Below are 17,114 nucleotides of genomic sequence, written 5' to 3' on the forward strand. Positions count from 1 at the left end.
CCAGCTGTGGGCTGGGGGCACACATTGGGTCTGACTGCGCCCTGCCCAACAACACAAGTTACTCCAGACAGCATAGGGTAAGTGCCCTGCAGTTCCGAGCCACCCCAGGGACTACCCAAAATGACGAAATGGAAGAACTCTCCTCAAAAGAAACTCCAGGAAGTAGCGACAGCTAACGAATTGATCAAAAACAATTTAAGCAATAATTGTTACAGAACAAGAATTTAGAATAATAGTCATAAAATTAATTGCTGGGCTTGAAAAAAAGTAGAGGACAGAAGAGAGTCTATTGCTACAGAAATCAAGGGACTAAGAAATAGTCATGAGGAGCTAAAAAATGCTACAAATGGGGTGCAAAATAAAATAGAGGCGACCACAGCTCGGATTGAAGAGGCAGAGGAGAGAATAGGTGAATTAGAAGATAAAATTATGGGGGCGCCTGGGTGGCACAGTCAGTTAAGCGTCCGACTTCAGCCAGGTCATGATCTCGCGGTCCGTGAGTTCGAGCCCCGCGTCAGGCTCTGGGCGGATGGCTCGGAGCCTGGAGCCTGTTTCCGATTCTGTGTCTCCCTCTATCTCTGCCCCTCCCCCGTTCATGCTCTGTCTCTCTCTGTCCCAAAAATAAATAAAAAACGTTGAAAAAAAAATTTAAAAAAAAAGAAGATAAAATTATGGAAAAAGAGGAAGCTGAGAAAACGATTAAAAAAAATCCAGCAGTATGAGGGGACAATTAGAGAACTAAGTGATGCAAACGGAACAATATCTGTATCATAGGAATTCCAGAAGAAGAAACTTGAAGAAATAATAGCTGAGAACTTCCCTCATCTGGGGAAGGAAAAAGGCATTGAAATCCAAGAGGCACAGAGAACTCCCTTCAGACATAACTTGAATTGATCTGCACAACATATCATAGTGAAACTGGCAAAATACAAGGATAAAGAGAAGATTCTGAAAGCAGCTAGGGATAAACGTGCTCTAACATATAAAGGGAGACCCATAAGACTCGTGACCGATCTCTCTACTGAAACTTGGCAGGCCAGAAAGGAATGGCAGGAAATCTTCAATGTGATGAACAGAAAAAATATGCAGCTGAGAATCCTTTATCCAGCAAGTCTGTCATTTAGAATAGGAGAGATAAAGGTCTTCCCAAACAAAAACTGAAGGAATTCATCACCATTAAACCAGCCCTACAAGAGATCCTAAGTGGGATTCTGTGAGTGAAATGTTGTAAGGACCACAAAATACTAGAGATATCACTACAAGCATGAAACCTACAGACATCACAATGACCCTAAACCCTTATCTTTCAATAATAACACTGAATATAAATGGACTAAATGATCCAACCAAAAGACATAGGGTATCAGAATGGATAAAAAAACAAGACCCATCTATTTGATGCCTACAACAGACTTATTTTAGACCTGAGGACACCTTCAGATTGAAAGTGAGGGGATGGAGAACTATCTATCATGCTACTGGAAGTCAAAAGCCATACTTAAATCAGACAAACTAGACTTTAAATTAAAGGTTGTAACAAGAGATGAAGAAGGGCATTATATAATAATTATAGGGTCTATCCATCAAGAAGGGCTAACAATTTTAAATGTCTATGTGCTGAATACAGGAGCCCCCAAATATATAAAACAATCACAAACATAAGAAACCTTATTTATATGAATGTGGAAATTGCAGGGGACTTTAATACTCCACTTACAGCAATGGATAGGTCATCTAGACACACGGTCAATAAAGAAACAAGGGCCTTGAATGATACATTGGAACAGATGGACTTGACAGATATATTTAGAACTCTGCATCCAAAAGCAACAGAATATACTTTTTTCTCGAGTGCACATGGAACATTCTCCAAGATAGATCACATACTGGGTCACAAAACAGCCATTCATAACTATAAAAAAATTGAGATCATACCGTGCACACTTTCAGGCCACAATGCGATGAAACTTGAAATCAACCACAGGAAAAAGTCTGGAAAACCTCCAAAAGCATGGAGGTTAAGGAACACCCTACTAAAGAATGAATGGGCCAACCAGGCAATTAGAGAAGAAATTAAAAACTATATGGAAACAAATGAAAACGAAAATACAACAATCCAAACGCTTTGGGATGCAGCAAAGGCAGTCCTGAGAGGAAAATACATTGCAATCCAGGCCTATCTCAAGAAACAAGAAAAAACCCCAAATACAAAATCTTAACAGCACACCTAAAGGAAATAGAAGAACAGCAAAGGCACCCTGAACCCAGCAGAAGAAGAGAAATAATAAAGATCAGAGCAGAAATAAACAATACAGAATCTAAAAAAAAATGTAGAGGGGCGCCTGGGTGGCGCAGTCGGTTAAGCGTCCAACTTCAGCCAGGTCACGATCTCGCGGTCCGTGAGTTCAAGCTCCGCGTCGGGCTCTGGGCTGATGGCTCGGAGCCTGGAGCCTGTTTCTGATTCTGTGTCTCCCTCTCTCTCTGCCCCTCCCCCGTTCATGCTCTGTCTCTCTCTGTCCCAAAATTAATAAACGTTGAAAAAAAAAAAGAATATTATAAAAAAAAATGTAGAGCAGATCAATGGAACCAAGAGTTGGTTTTTTGAAAAAAAAACAGACAAAATTAATAAACCTCTAGCCAGGCTTCTCAAAAAGAGAAGGGAGATGACCCAAATAGATAAAATCATGAATGAAAATGGAATTATTACGACCAGTCCCTCAGAAATACAAGCAATTATCAGGGAATACTGTGAAAAATTATATGCCAACAAATTGGACAACCTGGAAGATATGGACAAATTCCTAAGCACCACACACTTCCAAAACTCAAACAGGAAGAAATAGAAAACTTGAACAGACCCATAACCAGTGAAGAAATTGAGTCAGTTATCAAAAATCTCCCAACAAATAAGAGTCCAGGACCAGATGGCTTCCCAGGGGAGTTCTACCAGACGTTTAAAGCAGAGATAATACCTATCCTTCTCAAGCTATTCCAAGAAATAGAAAGGGAAGGAAAACTTCCAGACTCATTCTATGAAGCCAGTATTACTTTGCTTCCTAAACCAGACAGAGACCCAGCAAAAAAAAAACTACAGGCCAATATCCCTGATGAATATGGATGCAAAAATTCTCAACAAGATATTAGCAAATCGAATTCAACAGCATATAAAAAGAATCATTCACCATGATCAAGTAGAATTCATTCCTGGGCTACAGGGCTGGTTCACCATTCACAAATCAATCAGTGTGACACATCACATTAATAAAAGAAAAGATAAGAACCATATGATCCTGTCAATTGATGCAGAAAAACATTTGACAAAATTCAGCATCTTTCTTAATAAAAGCCCCCCGAGAAAGTTGGGATAGAAGGAACATAGTTAAACATCATAAAAGCCATTTATGAAAAGCCCACAGCTAATGTCATCCTCAATGGGGAAAAACTGAGAGCTTTCCCCCTGAGATCAGGAGCACAACAGGGATGTTCACTCTCACTGCTATTGTTTAACATAGTGTTGGAAGTTCTAGCAAGAGCAATCAGACAACAAAGGGAAATCAAAGGCATCAAAATTGGCAAAGATGAAGTCAAGTTTTCACTTTTTGCACATGACATGATATTATACATGGAAAACCTGATAGACTCCACCAAAAGTCTGCTAGAACTGATACATGAATTCAGCAAAGTCTCAGGATACAAAATCAATGTACAGAAATCAGTTGCATTCTTATACACTAACAATGAAGTAACAGAAAGACAAATGAAGAAACTCATCCCATTGACAATTGCACCAAGAATCATAAAATACCAGGAATAAGCCTGACCAAAGATGTAAAAGATCTGTATGCTGAAACTATAGAAAGCTTATGAAGGAAATTGAAGAAGACACAAAGAAATGGAAAAACATTCTGTGCTCATGGATTGGAAGAATAAATATTGTTAAAATGACAATACTACCCAAAGCAATCTACACATTCAATGCAATCCCAATCAAAATTGCACCAGCATTCTTCTCGAAGCTAGAACAAGCAATTCTAAAATTCGTATGGAACCACAAAAGACCCTGAATAGCCAAAGTAATTTTGAAGAAGACCAAAGCGGGAGGCATCACAATCCCAGACGTTAGCCTCTACTACAAAGCTGTAATCATCAAGACAGCATGGTATTGGCACAAAAACAGACACATAGACCAAGGGAATAGAATAGAGAATCTAGAATTGGACCCACAAAAGCATGGCCAACTAATCTTTGAGAAAGCAGGAAAGAATATCCAATGGAAAAAAGACAGTCTCTTCCACAAATGGTGCTGAGAGAACTGGACAGCAACATGCAGAAGAATGAAACCAGACCACTTTCTTACACCATTCACAAAAACAAACTCAAAATGGATAAAGGACATGAATATGAGACAGGAAACCATTAAAACCCTAGAGGAGAAAGCAGGAAAAAACCTCTCTGACCTCAGCCGCAGCAATTTCTTACTTGACACATCTCCAAAGGCAAGGGAATTAAAAGCAAAAATGAACTATTGGGATCTCATGAAGATAAAAAGCTTCTGCACTGCAAAGGAAACAATCAACAAAACTAAAAGGCAACCGATGGGATGGGAAAATATATTTGCAAATGACATATCGGACAAAGGGCTAGTATCCAAAATCTATAAAGAACTCATCAAACTCCACACCCGAAAAACAAATAATCCAGTGAAGAAATGGGCAGAAAACATGAATAGACACTTCTTTAAAGAAGACATCCGGATGGCCAACAGGCACATGAAAAGATGCTCAACGTCACTCCTCATCAGGGAAATACAAATCAAAACCACACTGAGATACCACCTCACACCAATCAAAGTGCCTCGAATGAACAAATTAGGAAACTATAGATGCTGGCGAGGATGTGGAGAAATGGGAACCCTCTTGGACTGTTGTTGGGAATGCAAACTGGTGCAGCCGCTCTGGAAAACAGTGTGGAGGTTCCTCAAAAATTAACAATAGAACTACTTGAAGACCCAGAAATTGCACTGCTAGGAATTTACCCAAGGGATACAGGAGTGCTGATGCATAGGGGCACTTGTACCCCAATGTTTATAGCAGCACTTTCAACAATAGCCAAATTATGGAAACAGCCTAAATGTCCATCAACTGATGAATGGATAAAGAAATTGTGGTTTATATACATAATGGAATACTACATGGCAATGAGAAAGAATGAAATATGGCCTTTTGTAACAATGTGGATGGAACTAGAGATGTTATGGAGAATGAAATACAGATACCATATGTTTTCACTCCTATGTGGATCCTGAGAACTTAATAAGACCATGGGTTAGGGGAAGGGAAAAAAAAAGGTTAGGGAGGGAGCCAAAACATAAGAGACTCTTAAAAACTGAGGACAAACTGAGGGTTGATGGGGGGGTGGGAGGGAGGGGAAGGTGGGTGAGGGGTATTGAAGAGGGCATCTGTTGGGATGAGCAGTGGGTGTTATAGGGAAACCAATTTGACAATAAATTTCATATTAAAAAAAGATAAATAAACATAGCCAAAGCTTGTGGCTTACAAAAAAAAAGTAACTGTTTAGTAGGCCCAAGGAGACAAAACAAGACTAGGATTTTTTTTTCTACAAAGAATTAAAACCTATACCATATGAAATTTATAGAACTCAAAAAACTTAACTCCTTGGACAGATTTAATATCAGACTATGCATCCGTAAGAGAGAGTCAGTGTACTGGAAGATAGGTCAGAAGAAATCAACACCAGTGAAACTTGGAGGGACAAAAATATAGGAAATATAAATGATTATAGGGGAAACCATATAGGGAAGGATTCTGACATATGTATAATTGGAGTCTTAGAAAGACAGGTCATAAAAAATAATGGAGGAGAGCTAGCCAAAAATTGGTGAATGACACTGAGCCACAGATTTAAGATACTCGGCAAACCCTGAACTGGAATAAAGAGAAATCCATACATAGGCACATAGTAAAACCACTAAAAACCAAAATAAAAATACATAAGCTATTGAGGGGAAAATAGTGGTTTTTTTCTTTGAGAAAGAAACATTAGACTGACAGCTACCCATTAATAAAAGCAACTGAAATGAGAAGACCTTGAAATAGTATTCAAAATGGGAAAGAAATGCTAATGTATAATTCTATATCTAGCAAGAATATCTTTCAAGAGTGAGAAGAAAGACATTTTCACACAAACAAAAATGGAGAATCTGTCACAAGGAGACCCAGCAGTGAAGATGCTCTTCAGGCAGAAAGAAAATGATCCTGGATAGGAACACAGAGATAAATGAAGTATAATGAAAATGCTGTAGGTGATAAGAGTCCTGGGCCAGATGGCTTCCCAGGGGAATTCTACCAGACATTTAAAGAAGAGTTATTAATATTCTCTTCAAACTGTTAAAAAAAAAAAAGAAAGAAATGGAAGGAAAGCTCCCAAACTCATTCTATGAAGCCAGCACTACCTTGATTCCAAAACCAAAGACTCCACTAAAAAGAATTGCAGGGCAATATCCCTGATGACCAGGGATGCAAAAATTCTCAACAAAATTCAACAATACATTCCTGAGCTGCAGGGCTGATTCAATATTTGCAAATCAGTCAATGTGATACATAACATTAATAAAAGAAAGGGTAAGAACCATATGATCCTTTCAGTAGATACAGAAAAAGCATTTGACAAAATACAGCATCCTTTCTTCATAAAAACCTTCAAAGTAACGATTGAAAGAACATACTTTAACATCCTAAAAGCCATATATGAGAGACCCACAGCTAATATCATCCTCACTGGGGAAAAACTGAGAATTTCCCCCTAAGGTCAGGAATACGACAGGGATGTCTGCTCTCGCCACTGTCATTCGACATAGTACTAGAAGTCCTAGTCTCAGCAATAAGCCAACAAAAAGAAATAAAAGGCATCCAAATTGGCAAGGAAGAGGTCAAGCTTTCACTCTTTACAAATGAAATGACACTCTACATGGAAAACCCGACTCCACCAAAATACTGCTAGAGCTAATACATGAATTCAGCAAATTCGCAGGATATAAAATCCACGTACAGAAATTGGTTGCATTTCTATACACCAGAATCAACAGAAAGAGATATCAAGGAATCTATCCCACTTACAGTTGCACCAAAACCATAAGATAACTAGGAATAAACCTAACCAAAGAAGTAAAAATCTGTATGCTGAAAATGATAGAAACCTTATGATAGAAATTGAAGAAGACACAAAGAAATGGAAAAACATTCCATGCTTATGGATTAGAATGAATATTGTTAAAATGTTGATAGTACCCAAAGCAGTCTACACATTTAGTGCAATCCCTATCAACACCAGCATTCTTCACAGAGCTAGAACAACCTAAACTTTGTATGGAACCAGAAAAGACCGTGAATAGCCAAAGTAATGTTGAAAAAAAAAAAAAAGCTGGAGGCATCACAATTATGGACTTTAAGCTGCATTACAAAGTTGTATTCATCAAGACAGTATAGTATTGGCAAAAAACAGACACATAGTTCAGTGGAATAGAATAGAGAACCCACAGTTCAATGGAATAGAATAGAACAGACCCACAAATATATGGCCAACTAATCTTTGACAAAGCAGGAAAGAGTATCTAATGGATAAAAGACAGTCTCTTCAGCAAACGGTGCTGGGAGAACTAGACAGTGACATGCAGAAGAATGAAACTTACACCATACACAAAAATGAATTCAAAATGAATGAAAGACCTAAATGCGAGATGGAAACCATCAAAATCCTACAAGAGAAAACAGGCATCAACCTCTTTGACGTAGGCAACAGCAATTTCTTACATGACATGTCTCTGGAGGCAAGGGAAAGAAAAGCAAAAATGAACTATTGGGACCTCATCAAAATACAAATCTTCTGCAGAGCGAAGGAAACAATCAACAAAACTAAAAGACAACTGAAAGAATGGGAAAAGATATTTACAAATGGCATATCAGCTAAAGGGTCAGTATCCAAATCTATAAAGAACTCATCAAACTCAACACCCTAAAAACAAGTAATCCAGTGAAGAAATGGGCAGAATACATGAATAGACACTTTTCCAAAGAAGACATCCAAATGGCTAGCAGACACATGAAAAAGTGCTCAACATCACTCATCATCAGGCAAATGCAAATCAAAACCACAATGAGATACCACCTCACACCAATCAGAATGGCTAAAATTAACAACTCAGGCAACAAGAGATGTTGAAAAAGGGCACACTTTTGCACTGTTAGTGGGAATGCAAACTGGTGCAGCTACTCTGGAGAACAGTAGAGAAGTTCCTCAAAAAATTAAAAATAGAACTACCCTATGAGCAAGCAATTGCATTACTAGGTATTTATCCAAAGGATACAAAACTGATGACTCAAAGGAGCACATGAACCCCAATATTTATAGCAGCACTATCAACAATAGCCAAATTATGGAAAGAGCCCAAATGTCCATCAAATGATGAATAAAGATGATATGGTATATATATATATACAATGGAATACTACTCAGTGATGAAAAAGAATGGAATTGTGCCATTTGTAACAACATGAATGAAACTAGAGGGTATTATGCTGAGTGAAATAAGTTAGAGAAAGATCATATAATTTCACTCATGTGGAATTTGAGAAATACAACAGATGAACATAGGGTAAAGGAATGAAAAATAAGATAAAAAGAGAGAGGGAGGCAAACCATAAGAGACTCTTAAATACAGAGAACTGAGGGTTGCTGGAAGGGTGGGGGGATGGGTTAAACAGGTGATGGGCATTAAGGAGGGAACTTGTTGGGATGAGCACTGGGTGGCATATCTAGGAGATCAATCACTGTGTTTTACTCCTGAAGCCGAGACTACAATATATGTTAACTAATTTGAATTTAAATAATTAAGAAAAAAAAAAGAAAATGGTGTAGGAGAATACAAATGAACAGTGACTGAAGAAAACAATCATAACGTGTTATTAGGTTTAAAGGTATATAGAACATTAAAATGCATGACATCAATGGTTTAAAATTCAGGGAGGGCAGATAAATGTAGCAAAAGATTGTTCTAATGACCTTGTCTGGACTGCTTAGGTAAAGAGGATACCAATTAATATTAGATAATTATAAATTAAGGATATATGTGGTAATTTTTAGTGTTATCATTAGAACAGTATAGTGATACATGATTTCCAAGACAATAGTGAGAAAAGTAATCATAAAAACACTGAGAATCTACTTTTTATTTTTTAATTTATATTAAAAAATAATATTGGGGCTCTTGGGTGGCTTAGTCAGTTAAGCATTCAACTTCGGCTCAGGTCATGATCTCCCATTCGTGGGTTTGAGCCCCGCATTAGGCTGTGTGCTGACAGCTCAGAGCCTGGAGCCTGTTTCAGATTCTGTCTGTCTGTCTGTCTGTCTGTCTCTCTCTCTCTCTCTCCTCCTCCTCCCTAGCTTTCACTGTCTCTCTCAAAAATAAGTAGGCATTATAAAAAAATTTTAAAAAATACTACTTATTGTCAAGTTGGCTAACATACAGTGTATATACAACGTGCTCTTGGTTTTGGGGGTAGATTCCTGTGATTCATTGCTTACATACAACACTCAGTGCTCATCCCAACAAGTGCCCTCCTTAATGCCCATCACTCATTTCTTTCTAAAGGCAGAAAAGGAGAGAAAAGGGAATAGAATAGGTTTGGTAAATCCAACACAAATAGTACTTACATTAAAGTCAAACAGACTAAATCTTGCATAAAAAGATTTTTATACTGAATAAAAACTAAAATTCATCTCTTTTACATTTATAAGATACACATGTAAAATGTAAGGGTAAAAGTTGAAGATAAAAGAAAACATCAATTGAAAAAAGGCTGATATAGTAATACCAGACAAAACAGACTTTAAGAAATTACTACTGGAGATAAAGAAGACCCCTTTATAATGAAGTGTTTAACTCATAATGAATATATCAAAAATTTAAATTTAAATAGACTTACTTTGTGGAATTAAAATATGCAAAAATTTGCAGAGCTATAAGAAATGGATAAGTCCATGATCACAATGGGTAATTATGACGTATTTTCAAATGACTGACTTAAAAAAACCCAAAAGTCAGTGAAGTTATAGGAAATGTGAATATGTACGAGCATGTTCTACCCACCATCTATGTATGGGATAGATATTCTTTTAAATTGCTCATGGAATATTTGTAAAAATTGACTATGTGCTGGGCCATAAAGCAAGCCTCAACAAATTTCAAAGGATTGAAATCATACAGAATTTGTTTTCTGATGACAGTGGAATTAAAATTAATAATAAAAATGTAACTAGGGGCACTTGGGTGGCTCAATCAGTTAAGTGTCTGACTTTAGCTCAGGTCATGATCTCCTGGTTTGTAAGTTCCAGCCCCACATTGGGCTGTCTGCTTTCAGCACAGATCCTGTTTCAGATCCTCTGTCCCCCTCTCTCTCTACCCCTCCCCTGCTCATGCTCTCTCTCTCACAAATATACATTAAATTGTTTTTAAAAAATGTAACCAGAAAATCCATGGTTGTCCTAAGAATGTCTACTTTTACTACTTATGAGGCAAGTATATTTCTAAATAATACATGAATAAAAATGAAACTATAATTAAAATTATATGCTACATTAAAAAAGATCTGAAATCAGCAATTTAACTTTACACCTTAAGACACAGGAAGAAGAAAAAAGTAAGCCCAAAGCAGGTAGAAGGAAAGAAATAATGAAGATTAGAGGAGAAATTAATGGAATAGAAATAAACAAAACTAGTGAAGCCACTAGTGACTTCAGTGACTTTGAAGAAATCAAGAAAATTGACAAAATTTTAGCCAAACTAACCAAGGTGGAAAAAACCTTTTTCAAAAATAAGTCTCAAATCACCAAAATCAAGAATAAAAAAGGGGATATACGTGACCTTATAGAAATAAAAAGAATAAGAATACTATGAACTGACAAAAATTAGACAAATTACTTAGATGATATGGACAAATTCCTAGAAAGACAGAAACTACTGAAACTAATTCAGGAAGAAATAAAAAATCTCAATAAACCTATAACAAAATATTGAATTAGTAATCAATAGACTACCACAAAGAAGGAGCACCTGGGTGGCTCAGTCAGTTAAGCATCGGATTTTGGCTTAGGTCATGATCTCACAGTTTGTGAGTTTGAGCCCCATGTCAAGCTCTGTGCTGACAGCTCAGAGCCTGGGGCCTGCTTCAGATTCTGTGTCTCCCTCTCTCTCTGCACCTCCCCACTTGTGCTCGGTCTCTCAAAAATAAATAAATATAAAAAAAAATTAGAAAAAAAAGCGCCTTAAACAAAGAAAATCCCAGACCAGATGGTTTCATGAAGGAATTATACCAAACATTTAAAGAACTAGTATCAAATTTTAATAACCTTTCCAAAGAATAGAAAAGATTCATTCTATGAAGTCAGTGTAGCTCTAATACAACAATGAAACCAAAACAACAACAACAAGAAAACTACACATCAACACATCAATGTATCTTTAACAAAATGCTAGCAAGTTAATTTAGAAGTAGGTAAAAAGGGATTGTACCCCATAACCAAGTAGGATTTATTCCAGAAATACAAAATTGGTTTAACATCTGAAAATCAATTAATGTCTTACACTATATAAATAGAACAAAAAACAAAAAGCACATGCTCATCACAGTAGATGCAGAATAAACATTTGAAAAGATTCTCTACCTCTTAATGATTTAAAAAAACCCCAATAAATGAGGAATAGAAGGATACTTCTCCCAACAGATAAGAGGTATATTGTACTGGAGGTTTTAGCTGAAGAAAAAGAAACAAACAGCATCCAGATTGTAAAGGAAGAAACATCTGCATTTGCAGATAACACCATCTTGTATATAGAAAACCTTAGAGTATCCTCAAAAAACTGCCATAACTAATAAGTTCAGTAAGGTTGCAGAATACAAGATCAATATACATAAATCAACTGTATTTCTGTACATTAGTAATGAGCAAACCAAAAATAATTCCATTTGAAATAGCATTAAAAACAATAAAATACTTAGGAATAAATTTAACAAAAGAAGTACAAAGCTTGTACTCTGAAAACAACAATATGTTATTACAAGAAATTAAAGATGACCTAAATAAATCAGTTTATGGATCAGAAGATTTAATATTGTTAAGATGCTAATGATCCCCATTGATGTACAGATTCAATACAGTCTCTATCAAAATCCCAGCTAACTTCTTTGCAGAAATAAGCTGATTATAAAAATCACATGGAAATTCAAGGGACCCATACCAGCCCAAAATATTGAAAAAATAAAGTTGGAAGACTCATACTTCTGGTTTAAAAACTTACTGCAAAGCTGTAGTAGATAATCAAGACAATGTGGTACTGGCATAAGAATAAACATAAAGCTAAATGGAAGGATTGAAAGTCTGAAAAAAAAAAACAACCACCACAAATCAGTTGGTCAACTGATTTTCAACAAGAGTGCTGAGACAATTCAGTAAGAAAAGAGTCTTTGAACAAATGTTGCTTGGGCACCTAGATATACACATGCAAAGGAATAAAGTTAGACCACTGCCTCATACCACATACAAAAATTAACTAAAAATAGATCAAAGTCCTAAACGTAAGAGCTAAAACTATACAACTCCTAGGAGAAACCATAAATATTTGTGACCTTGGATTAGGCAATGCTTTCTTAGACATGACACCAAAAGCACAAGCAACCTAATAAAAATAGATTAATTGGACTTCATCAAAACTGAAAACTTGTTTTTCAAAAGACTATCAAGCAAATGAAAAAATAACCCACAAAATAGGAAAAAATACATGCAAATCATACATCTGAGAAGATTCTTGTATCCAGAATCTATAAATAAGTATTACAACTTGACATTTAAAAAGCAAATAGCAAACTAATGGTTGATGGGGGGGGGGTAGAGGGGAAAATGGGTGATGGGCATTGAGGAGGGCACTTGTTTGGATGAGCACTGGGTATTGTATGTAAGCAACGAATCACAGGAATCTATCCCCAAAACCAAGAGCACACAGTACACACTGTATGTTAGCCAATTTGACAATAAATTATTTTGTTTAAAAAAAGCAAATAGCCAAATTAAAAAGAGGCAAAGTAACTGAATAGATAGTTCTCCAAATAAGATATACAAATAAATCCATGACAAATGCTTAACATAATTTAGCCATTATAGAATGGCTAATTTCACTCTCTAAACACTAGGATGGCTATAATAAATAACAAGTGGTGGAGAAATTAGAACCTTCATACACTGTTGGTGAGAATGTAAAATGGTGCTTTGGAAAACAGTTTGGCAATTCCTCAAATAGTTAAATACAGAACTACCATTTGATCTGGCAATTCTACTCCCAAGTATATAACCAAAAGAAATGAAAGCATATGTCTACACAAAACTTGTGCGGGAATGTTTATAGCAGAATTATTAATATCTCCAAAGTAGAAAAAACCCAAGTGTCCATAACTCATGTGTGAATTAAGTATTATTCACTAATAAAAGGAAATGAAATACTAATAAACCCTGAAAACATTATGCTAAGTGAAAGAAGACAGTCACAAAGGACCACATATTATGTGATTTCATTTATATGTAATGTCTACAATAGGCAAATCTATAGATACAGAAAGTAGATTAGTGGTTTCCTAGGGCTAGGTGGGATTGGGAGATTGTGAGGTGATGACTAAGGTGAGCGTGGGGGGTGGGTAGGTTGGGAATATAATGTACAAACATTGATTTTGACAATGAATGTACAAGTCTATGAATATACTAAAAGCCACTGGGTGTTTGTATGGTATGTGAATTTTCTGCTTTATATATATCTAAATATATTTATATCTATGTTTCTATATAGTAGTTTTTAATGTTTGAAGAATTGGTCTATTTGATCTAAATTGTCAAATTTATGGGTATAAGTTGTTGATAGTATTCCCTTATTATCCTTTGGTGTTGGCAGAGTCTAGGGTGACATCCCTATTTCATTGCTGATGTTAGTGATTTGTATCATCTATTTTTTTCCTTTTGACAGTCTTGCTAAAGTTTATGAATTTTATTAATCTTTTCAAAGAACTAGGCTTTTATTTCATTGATTTTTCTATTACTTTTTCTGTTTTCAGTTTCATTGATTTCTGCTCTTATAGATATTATTTCTTTCCTTCTCCTTTTGGCTTAATTTGCTTTTTCTTTTCTTTTAATTACTTTAGGTGAGAACTAGATTATTGATTTGAGACTTGTCTTATTTTCTAGTGTATGCAATTAGTGCTATAAGTTTTCCTCTCAGCACTGTTCTTACTGCATATCACAACTATTGATATGTCTTATTTCATTTTTATTCAGTTCAGTATGGTTTTGTATTTCTCTTGAGATGTCTTCTCTGATCCACAGATTATTTAGGAGTATGTTATTTAGTTCCCAAGTATTTGGAGATTTTACTGTTTTTGACTTCAGACAGATCTTTCTGTTTTTGACTTCAAACTTAATTACATGTGTTCGAGAACACCCTCTGTATGGTTCCAATTCTTTTAAATCTATTGAGATTTGTATTTTGGCCCAGGATATGGTATATCTTGGTTTATGTTCTGGAGGAACTTGAAAAAATGTGTATTCTGCTCTTGTTGAGTGAAATGTTCTATAAATCTCAATTAGGTCCTGTTGGTTGATGATGTTATTGAGTTCTTTTTTATTCTTGCTTATTTTCTGTATAGATGTTCTATCAATAGGTGAGAGAGGGTTTTAGAAATCCCTAGATATAATTATGGATTCATCTATTTCTCCTTTTATTTATGTCAAGTTTTGCCTCATTATCTCAGCTCTGTCTGGTGCATAAAGATTTTGGATTGCTGTTTTCTTGGTGAATGATTAATTAATTAATTAACAATTTAAATTTAATTTAGTTAACATACAGTGTAGTATTGGTTTCAGGATTAGAACCCAGTGATTTATCACTTATAGATAATACCCAGTGCTCATCCCAACAACTGCCCTCCTTAATGCCTATCACCCTTAATTCCTATCACCTACCTCTCCTCCTCAGCAACCCTTAGTTTGTTCTCTGTAAGAATCTCATGGTTTGCCTCTGTTTTTATCTTATTTTTCTTTCTCTTCCCCTATGTTAATCTGCTGTGTTTCTTGAATTTTACATATGACTGAAATCATGTATTTGTCTTTATTTCACTAAGCATAATAAACTCTAGTTCCATCCATGTGTTGGAAAGGGCAAGATTTCAGATGAATGACTTTTTTAAATAATTGTGTCTCTTTCTATCTCTGGCAATTTTATTTATATACTCTTGTTTTCCTTGCATTATTGTTTCCCTGATATATCTTTGTATATCCTTTCACTCTCAACCTACCTATATTATGATATCTGTATTTAGTTTCTTACAGATGTATATTGCTGGATTATGTTTTTAAATCCATGCTGACAATCTCTTTTAGTTGATGTATTAATACCATTTACATATAATGTTATTATTGATAACTTAGGGATTAAGTTCTGCAGTTTTACTTTTTGTTTTGTGTTCTGTTTTTGCTTTTCTGTTTTCTTTTCCCTGCATTCCATGGATTAGTTCAACATTTAAAAAAATTTTTTTTTTCAACGTTTATTTATTTTTGGGACAGAGAGAGACAGAGCATGAACGGGGAGGGGCAGAGAGAGAGGGAAACACAGAATCGGAAACAGGCTCCAGGCTCCGAGCCATCAGCCCAGAGCCCGACGCGGGGCTTGAACTCACGGACCGCGAGATCGTGACCTGGCTGAAGTCGGACGCTTAACCGACTGCGTCACCCAGGCGCCCCTAGTTCAACATTTTTAAAAACAATTCCATTTTGCTTTATTGATAGTATTCTTGAATATATCTGTGTAGCCTTATTTACTGTTTTTTTCTGCATATTGGATTTGATCTCTATCTCTGTCTGTCTCCTCACAGTCTACTGGTGGTGTCATTTCACCAGTTCAAGTGAAATATAATAATGTGATTTCACTTTACATCCCATTACCATGCCCTGTTATTAAATAATTGTCTAAAATATTTCCTCTAAATACATTTAGAACTACATCAGTCAGTGTTAAAATTTTTGCTTCAACACTCAAACATGATTTAGAAAGCTCAAGAGCAGAAGGAAGGCCTATTGCACTTATCCATATTTTTGCTTATCATGTTCTTACTTTCCTTCTGATCTCCCAAGGTTCCTTATTTTATTATTTCCTTTCTGTTTAGAGAATTTTGTTTAACCATTCCTTTACGATAGTCTTTTAGTTTTCCTTCCTTTGAGAATGTCTTGATTTTTCCTTCATTCTTCAAGGTATTTTCACTGGTTATAGGATTCTGGGTTGGCAGGGTTTCCCCTCCCCACAACACTTTAAAAGTATTATGCTACTTCCCTTTGACTTTAATGATTTTTGATGAGAAATAGTCATTCTAAGTGTTACCTCACTTTAGGTAATGTGTCTTTCTGGATGCTTTCAAAACTTTGTTTCAGAAATTTAATTGTGATATGTCTTGGTGTAGATGTTTTGGGATTTATTGTGTTGGGAGTTCATTCACCTTCTTGAATCTGTAGGTTTATATCCCTTGACAAATTTGGGAAGTTTTCAGTCATTATTTTTTCAAGTATTTTTTTTAACTTGGCCCTCTTTCCCCTCTCCTTCTAGAACTCTGATGACACAGATGTTAAAATTGTTGTTATAATCACACAGGTCCCTGATGCTGTGTTCTAACAGAAATTTAAGAGAACCCTACATCCATAAATCCAAACCAAACCAGTCACTCTGCAAAATGATCAGTTGTGGGCAGGTAGATTTGTTCTAGAAATGTAAGTCTGAGTTTTCTTTATGAATTTTTAATAAACATTTCATTAAGAAATTAAAGTTGGGGCACCTGGGTGGCTCAGTAGGTTAAGCATCCCAACTGTTTTGATTTCAGCTCAGGTCATGTTCTTGCGGTTCATGAGATTGAGTCCCATGTCAGTTCTGTGCTGACAACATGCAGCCTTCTTGGGAGTCTCTTTCTTATTCTCTCTCTGCCCCTCTCCCACTCATGCCCTCTCTCTTTCTCTCT

The sequence above is a fragment of the Prionailurus viverrinus genome, chromosome C2 (genome assembly GCF_022837055.1).
Source record: "Prionailurus viverrinus isolate Anna chromosome C2, UM_Priviv_1.0, whole genome shotgun sequence".
Classification (NCBI taxonomy): Eukaryota; Metazoa; Chordata; class Mammalia; order Carnivora; family Felidae; genus Prionailurus; species Prionailurus viverrinus.